Genomic DNA, 9,367 nt, shown 5'->3' on the forward strand with positions numbered 1-9,367 from the left:
TAACTGGGACTACAAGCGCCCGTCACCAAGCCTGGCTAATTTTTTTTGTATTTTTAGTAGAGACGGTATTTCACCGTGTTAGCCAGGATGGTCGCGATCTCCTGACCTAGTGATCCGCCCGCCTCGGCCTCCCAAAGTGCTGGGATTACAGGCGTGAGCCACCACGCCCGGCAGAGATAGCACCTTTTTAAATGGAGGAAAAAAATGAAAAGAAGAGTGAAAGAATTGTACTTTTTTTCAGGATGCTCTGAAGCAGCCTGTATATAGCTGGCATACTGAGAGCCCAATGTGGGATAAGAATCTCAGAAGCTAAAGCCATGAAGGGCTTTTTTGCTCACTTTACAGCCTTCCAAATAGCAATGAGCACAGAACAGCATAACTTTTTAAGCAGGTAAAAGGGAGAATGGAGGAAATGCTGGGGTGGAGGAAACATTGTTTAATGTTTTATAATATTTTCCAGCCACACAGGTAAGGGGCTTCAAATCTTTTTGAGTAAAAATGAATATAGGTAAATTAGTAAAAAAAATAGCCCATATTGATTAAGTTAAGTAAATCTTATCACAGAGCATATTTGGGATGGTACAAAGATGAGGGGGAAAAAATGCAACACCAGGCCAGGGGCAGCGGAGCATATCTATAATGCCAGCACTCTGGGAGGCTGAGGCAGGAGGACTGCTTGAGCTCAGAAGTTTAAGACAGCTTGGGATTTGTAGTGAGACCCTATCTCTACAAAAAATAAGAAAATTAGCCAGGAGTAGTGGCCCATGCCTGTAGTCCCAGCTACTCAGGAAGCTGATGTGAGAGGATTGATTGTGCCTTGGAGGTGGAGAGTGCAGTGAGCTGTGATCACGACTCCAGCCTGAGCAACAGAGTGAGACCCTGTCAAAAACAAAAACAAAAACAACAAAAAAAAACACCAAAACCAAATGCCACTAACCAATATGATTAATCATTATAAATAGAAACAATCCATTTCTTCTGTATTAGTCAATTCCAGGCAACCCCTCTTTGCTGTCTTTTAGATGTAATAAAAGTACTTTTTGAGAGGGAGAAAATTATTTAATATTAGGAGATATTTATTTTATTTTATCTCTAAGAAACAGGAAATATTTTCTTACCACATGAACTTATTCAATCCAGAAAATTACCATGAATAATAGGGAACTCCATTCAGAGAGAGTTGGAGTAAAATTGAGGGGAGATCCTGGACCAGTCCCTTTGCCTTTCTCCTAATGGGACTCTTTGTGTTGCCTTTACCCTCTTTATCTGGCATGTGCAGAGTACCTAAAGAATGAGCTCGAAAACTGGAGGAGCCAAGTCCGTATAAACCTTTCTCTAGGTTTTCTATAGAAACTTTTTTAATATTGTGAAGATGTTTGAGACACTATTGGAATTTTCAACATTTTTTTTAAAAGTTGATCCAGAAAATGGTAAATTATGAAAGATATCTCATCCTCTCATCCTTTTAAAATTGCATCCCAAGACAACAGGGAGAACATAAAATAGAAAAAGAAATTTTATATTGGATGAGATAAGGATTCACTGATAGTCAAAACTCATACAATATGGGCTACTGAGAAGATGGAAAATTTGACTACAGTGAGAGAACACATGGCCTACAAATGTGACACAGTCCAGAACCCCTGGCTTGGAACTTTAAGAAAGAGATACGTGAACTGACTGCAGATACTATTCTAGACACCTTCCTGTATTCCTCCTGACATCGTGATGTGGCAGGAGCAGCAGCTAAATTTGGAAATGTACAGAAAACACTATCTCTGCAAATGGGCTGTGATGCAGAGACATTTCGATAATCAGGATCCCTGAAGCTTCTAATGTTCCTAAACAGCTGGAGGGCCTCCGAGTGAGCCAGGGAAAATGTCTATGAGCCCAGACAACAGCCTGGCCCTCTACCAATGATCCTTTACAAAATCGCTGGTCCAGGAAATTAAAAATATATTTTGTGTTTTCTTAATTATATAAGATTTCTAAAATATGTATGAAAAAGCTCAAAGGAACAAAAATGAGAGATGAAAAATAAACCAAAAAAATTTGAGTAAAAACATGTCTAATAGCTTTAAAATAATAAAAATAATGCATCTGAAAAATAAAGTTCAAAAAATGTATAAAATGTGATAAAGAATTAAGAAGACAACCAAAGAAATGCAAAATGGAAGGCAGAGTTTATGAACAAAATAGAAGAGAAAATAAAACACTTCATGACAGCAATGAAGTCAACAAAATTTTAATTCAAGAAAAGTTTATTGAAATCAAAAAATACACTTGAAATTGTAGGTTAAAAGGGTACATCATAAGTCAGAAAATATTGCTACAGAATTTTCAGCTCTGATATATGTACTAGAAAAGCGATCTACTTAGCAAGAAAAAAAATTAAAAAGTAGTTTTGGCAATCCAGAAAAAAACAGTCACCATCTCCCTTTCAAAAATCAGGGTAGCCTCACACTTTCACAGCAGTGTTTATTTCTGGGAAAAAATCAGGGCAATGCAGACAATATCCTCAAGGGAAAAATCAAAATCATTACATAAGGAAAACCTGCCAGGCGTGGTGACTCATGCCTGTAAACTTTGGGAGGTCAAGGCGGGCAGATCACTTGAGCCCAGGACTTCGAGACCAGGCTAGACAACATGGCAGAACCCCATCTCTAGAAAAAATACAAAATTAGTCAGCCATGGCGGCATATTCCTTTAGTCCCAGCTACTCAGAGGCTGAGGTGGGAGGATCACTTGAGCCAGGGAGGTCAAGGCTGAAGTGAGCTGTGATAGTGCCACTATCCTCTAGCCTCTGTGACACAGCAAGAACCTGAGAGAAAGAAAGAAAGAAGAAAAAAGAAAGAAAGAAAGGAAAGAAAGGGAAGGGAAGGATAGAAAGGGGGGGGGAGGGGAGGGGAGGGAGAAGGAAAGGAAGGATGGATTACCTGGCTGTCTTACACATTTAAAGAGCGCAGAAAAATATTTTTAATATATGCAACTTAGTAAAAGTGATCCACATGATCTTTTTTGAAACATGTATTAAAGGAAGGAATTAAAATGCAAAATAAATTAATAGAGGTAATATGGTAACAACTGCTGACAGAGAGCATTCAATTCATTTAAATATAGGATGTAATCTAAAACAGCAGTTATGGTTACGGAAGAGAATTTTACTGTTATAAACTGTGGCACTGTAGAAATAGTAAGGAAGGTTAAGATGTCAAAATACAGAGGACACGTGAAGACGTACCCTGCTATCTTCATCTTTTTATAACTTGAGACCAAAGAAAATTTAAAGCGATAAATCAAGTTATGTAGGAATGAATGAAGTCTATAGTAGCTCTGTACAGTGCCATTTAACTACTAGAGCTAGATACTACAATTCTTTGTCCGGTTTAGGCAAATATTGGCCAGAAGTAAAATTTGCATGAGCTTGGTAAGGTGTCTGGAGTTCAGCATAGGGATCTGGGAAGAGCTATGTTGTTATCTGGCTCTTCCAGCTTACTTTGTTGACAGGGGGCTGCTGCTGAGCCTGTAGCTCTTTCAGCCCCTACAGGAGTTTCTCTTTCAGATTTACCATGTCTTAGACAAGATGCATGTGCCGCTCTAGTAAACAAAAAATACCAGCTTCTTCTGCAGATCACCATGACGTTGAGATTGGAGGTGGTGAGAAGCAGACATTATGTCCAGCTTGTCCTCATGAATTCCAGTGTATCCTTGCTCTTTCACTCTCATCCTATCCAGTTTTTCTTCCTGGTTGTTGGCCTTGCTGACTTACAGTGACTTCAGGCTCCTCAACAGTGTCAGAGGCAATGACTTTCTTTCTAAAAATATCTTCACTATGTCTCACAATTACATAAAGTCTACTGCCTACAACAAATCCCTTATTCCGTATCACTCACACAGATTCTGCAGCTCTGAATGAAATTTGATACAAAATTTATAATTGTAATGGACTGAATGTGTGCCTCCAAAATTTATATGTTGAAACCCTAATCCCAATGTGACAGTATTTGGAGGATTAGTGCCCTAATAAAAAGAGATCAGAGAGCTAGCTAGCTCTCTTTCCACCACGTGAGGACACAGCAAGAAGATGGCTTTCTATAAAACAGGAAGCAGGTCTTCAACAAGGACCTGACCATGCTGGCACTTCCAGCCTCTGGAATTATGAAAACTAAGTGTTTATTTTTTAAACCAACCAATCTATGGTAATTTGTTATAACAGCCCAAACTGACTAACATAGTAACGAACATGGTTTCAGGGAAACAGAGCCTTAAATATGGGTTCTCTGAACAGGTTCTGTGTTTTCTCTAATCCAATCAAATTTAAAGGCATTAATGACATTGCTGAAGGAAACTGGTATAGTCCATGTCATTCAAGGAGTTCGTTTCTTAAAACAGCACCTCCAGAAACCTCTAACAAGTCCATAGATGGCAGGGCTTAGGGTAACCAATAGTTACAATTACTGAACATTTTAGAAAAAAATAAAGAGTACAGTGGGGGTTGTTTGTGTACTTCTAAATGCACTATAAAAGGGGTGGGAAAAATCTTTAAAGCTTCAGGCTCTAAATTTCAAGCTCCATCCCAATCGCTGCAAAAAAAGCACTAGACAAAATCCAGCATCACTTTATGCTTAAAATTCTTAGCAAAATCAGCACACAAGCGATATTCCTCAATGTAATAAAAGCCATCTATGACAAACCCACAGCCAACATAATACTGAATGGGGGAAAGTTGAAAGCATTCCCTCTGAGAACTGGAACAGGCCCACTCTTAACATTCCTCTTCAACATAGTACTGGAAGTTCTACCCACAGCAATCAGACAAGAGAAAGAAATAAAGGGCATCTAAATTGGTAAAGAGGAAGTCAAACTGTCGCAGTTTGCTGATGATATGATTGTTTAACTAGAAAACCCTGAATATTCTTCTAGAAGGCTCCTAGAACTAGTAAGAGAATTCAGCAGTTTCCAGATACAAGACTAATGTACATAAATCAGTAGCTCCTCTATATACCAACAGCAACAAAGCTGAGAATCAAATCAAGAACTAAACCCCTTTTACAATAGCTGCAAAACAATAAAATAAAATACTTAGGAATGTACCTAACAAAGGAGATGAAAGACCTCTACAAAGAAAACTACAAAACACTACTGAAAGAAATCATAGACAACACAAACGAATGGAAACACATCCCATGCTCATGGATGGGTAGAATCAGTATTGTAAAAATGACCATACTGCCAAAAGCAGTATCCAAATTCAACGCAATTCCCATCAAAATATCACCATCATTATTCACAGAATTAAAAAAAAAATCCTAAAATTCATATGGAACCAAAAAAGAGCCTGCTTGCCAAAGCAAGACTAAGCAAAAAGAACATATCTGTAGGCATCACATTACCTGATTTCAAACGATACTATAAGGCCATAGTCACCAAAACAGCATGGTACTGATACAAAAATAGGCACATAGACCAATGGAACAGAATAGAGAAACCAGAAATAAACCCAAATACTTATAGCCAACTGATCTTCAACAAAGCAAACAAAAACATAAAGTGGGGAAAGGACACCCTTTTCAACAATTGGTGCTGAGATAATTGGCTAGCCACAAGTAGGAGAATGAAACGGGATCCTTGTCTCTTACGTTATGCAAAAATTAACTCAAGATGGATCGAGGACTTAAATCTAAGACCTGAAACTATAAAAATTCTAGAAGACAACCCTTTCCCAAGGGTTGGAAAAACCCTTCTAGACATTGGCTTAGGCAAGGATTTCATGACCAAGAACCCAAAAGCAAATGCAATAAAAACAAAGATAAATAGCTGGGACTTAATTAAATTAAAGAGCATTTGCACGGCAAAAGGAACAGTCAGCAGAGTAAACAGACAACCCACAGACTGGGAGAAAATTTTCACATCTAACAAAAGACTAATATCCAGCATCTGCAACAAACTCAAACAAATTAGGAAAAAAAAATTCATCAAAAAGTGGCTAAGTACACAAATAAATAATTCTCAAAAGAAGATATACAAATGGTCAACAAATATATGAAAAAAATGCTCAACATTGCTAATGATCAGGGAAATGGAAATCAAAACCACAATGTGATACCATCTTACTTCTGCAAGAATGGCCATAATCAAAAAATCAAAAAATAGCAGATGTTGGTGTGGATGCAGTAAACAGGGAACACTTTTACACTGCTGGTGGGAATGTAAACTAGTACAACCACTTTGGAAAACAGTGTGGAGATTCCTCAAAGAACTAAAAATAGAACTACTATGTGATCCAGCAATCCCACTACTGAATAGCTACCCAGAGGAAAGGAAGTAATTACACACACACAAAAAAAAGATTCTTGCACGCACGTTTATAGCAGCACAATTTGCAATTGCAGAAATGTGGAACAAACCCAAATGTCCATCAATCAATGGGTGAATAAAGAAATTGTGGTGTATATATATATATATACATAAAATTGTGGTATATATATATATATAAATATGTATATGTATATATACAACTCAGCCATAAAAAGGAATGAATTAATGGCATTTGCGCCACCCTGGATGATATTAAAGACTATTATTCTAACTGAAGTAACTCAGGAATGAAAAACCAAATATCGTATGTTCTCATCCATAAGTGGGAGCTAAGCTATGAGGATGCAAAGCCATAAGAATGACACAATGGATTTGGGGGACTCGGAGGGAAAGGGTGGGAAGTGAGTGAGGGATAACAGACCACAAATAGGGTGCCGTGTATACTACTCAGGTGATGGGTGCACCAAAATCTCATAAATCACCACTAAAGAACTTACTCATGTAACCAAACACCATCTGTTGCCCAATAACCTATGGAAATTAAAAAAAAAAAAAAAATCAAACTCAAGGTCTGGATAAGTGAATCTTCTACAATGACCCTAAAAGAAACCGTATTTCCGGTAGTTGAAGGGCTAATATTTCTTTAAACCAATATAAAAAAGTAAACTTGCAGGTGATTAACTTAAGGTGCAAATTGAATTTCCAAACTCACAGGGTCTCTTATGCTAAAGTTAGAGCACTGATTAGGAAGGACAGGACCTCAAATATCAGGGCAGGTTCGTTGAAGATTCTCATAAAGCTGAAACACCTGAAACCCTAAATTCTGCTGCCTCCTTTGCCAATGGTGGGGAAAAAAGCACTTCCATTTCTATCTGAGGAAATCGATTTTCCCTTGCCTAAACTGTTACAGCCTCACCTGTAAGGAAGTTGCCTTAGAAAGGATTGTAACCCTTCTCTTAACCTACCTCCTCCATTTTTCATTGTTTCTAGACCTACAAGCAGACAAGTCTTAGAAGATGCCAGAGGGTAAATGTGATATTATGATGTAATAAAAATATATATATTAGGTTTCTGCCCCTGGGTCCTGGCACACAGCTCCTAAATCCTTGGAATCAGCAAAGTGCTAAGTGTCTTTTTGCATGCTAACAAGAAGACTGGATAAGGGCTCCTGGAGGCTGGTTGTCAGGGGAATCAACAATGTGATTAGAGAGTGGAAACTTTCTGTCCTACTGGCAGTCCTCCAGGGAAGGATTAAGATTGCACTGAGCACCAATGGCCAATGAAGTAATAAATCATGCCTATGATCAGTCATGTAATCAATCAATCTTCCACAAAAAACAAAAAGGACAGGGTCATGGAAGCTTCCAGATTGCTAAACACATGGAGATCCTGGAGGGTGGTGCATCCTAGGAGGACAGGGAAGCTCCATCTCCACCCAATACCTTGCCCTATGCATCTCTTCCAGCTGATTGTTCATCTATATCCTTTGTAACATAATTTACAGTAAACCAGTAAACATAAGTGGTTTCCAGAGTTCTGTGAGCTGCTCAAGCAATTAATGCAACTCAGGAAGAAGGTAGTGGGAACCTCCAATTTACAGCTGGTTGATTAGAAGCACAAGTCACAGTCTAGAGCTTGAAGCTGGCATCTGAAGTAAGGGACAGTCTTATGGGACTGAGCACTTAGTATGTGGATCCAATACTAACTCCAGGTAGATAGTATCAGAATTGAATTGAATTATAGAACACCCAGGTGGTGCCTGCCAGAGAATTGCTTGGTGTGGAGAAAAACTCCTACACATGTGGCATCAGAAGTGTTGTGTTGAGTAGTGTGTGAAAGAAGGATAAAACAGAATTTGGGTATTTTTTAATCAGGGGAAAGTAGAAGTATGACCGGTAAGGAGGTCTAAAACACATCAGAGGAATTCAGGATTTTGAAATTTTATATCAACAGAAATCTGGATAGCACTGAGAAGAGTGGGCCATAAGGATGCTGAGATGGAACAGGAAACCCTTATTGGGGGCCTGCTGGGCAGCTACTCATTCAAGCATTAAAATAAAGGAAAATCTTCGGTACCTTCATGGCAAAGCCCAGACACCTAGCTAGCCTTGAAAAGTAAACGAGCAACCTGATAAGCAAGAAGTTAATAATAGCTTAAAACAATAACCAAGAATATTAAAGTCATGAGACGTTTGATTTCCTGTAGAAACTAAAAAGAAAGCCAAGCCAGGAGGATTGCTTAGGGCCAGGGGCTTTGGACCAGTCTGGGCAACCAACGAGATCCAATCTCTCCAAAATATAAAGTAGAAACATTAGCCAAGCATGGTGGTGTGCGCCTGTAGACCTAGCTATTCAGGAAGCTTAGTCAGGAGGATGGCTTGAGCCCAGGAATTTGAAGTTACAGGAAGCTATCATCAGGCCACTGTACTCCAGCCTGGGTGACAGAGCATGACCCTGTCTCTAAAGAAGAAAAAAAGAAGGAAACTAAAAATAACATCTTCACATATAATTCTGAGTTGTTTTCAGAAATGCACATTACCACCAAATTAAAAATGCTGTCCATTAGCACACAGACTTCAGATAAGGGGGAGCTGAGGAATGAACTCTAACCACTATTCTGTGTTCTAAATTTCCTCCTGAGGAGCCGGAAGGAAGTCACCCCCACAGGCAAGATCTCAACATTCCTTTTGTTGGCCCCAAATTTTTAGATAAAACTTCACCTCCTTAACCAGTTGCAAATCAGAAAATCTATAACTTGTGGCTTCCATTTCGAGATGTCCCAATTTTTTAGGTCAAAGCAATGTATAACCTCCATGCATAATTTATGACTTTTCCTGTAACCTCTGCCTTCCTGCCTTTAAAAAACTCCTCCCTGTAAGCCATCGGGGAGTTTGGGTCTTAAGCATTAGCTGCCCAATTCTCCTTGCTTAGTGCCCTGCAAGAAATGCCTCACTTTTTTCTTTTAACCTTTTAAGTTCAGAGGTACATGTGCAAGTTTGTTATATAGGTAAACTTGTGTCATGGGGGTCTGCTGTACAGATTATTTTAT

This window comes from Hylobates moloch, unplaced genomic scaffold, assembly GCF_009828535.3.
Source record: "Hylobates moloch isolate HMO894 unplaced genomic scaffold, HMol_V3 SCAFFOLD_3, whole genome shotgun sequence".
Lineage (NCBI taxonomy): Eukaryota > Metazoa > Chordata > Mammalia > Primates > Hylobatidae > Hylobates > Hylobates moloch.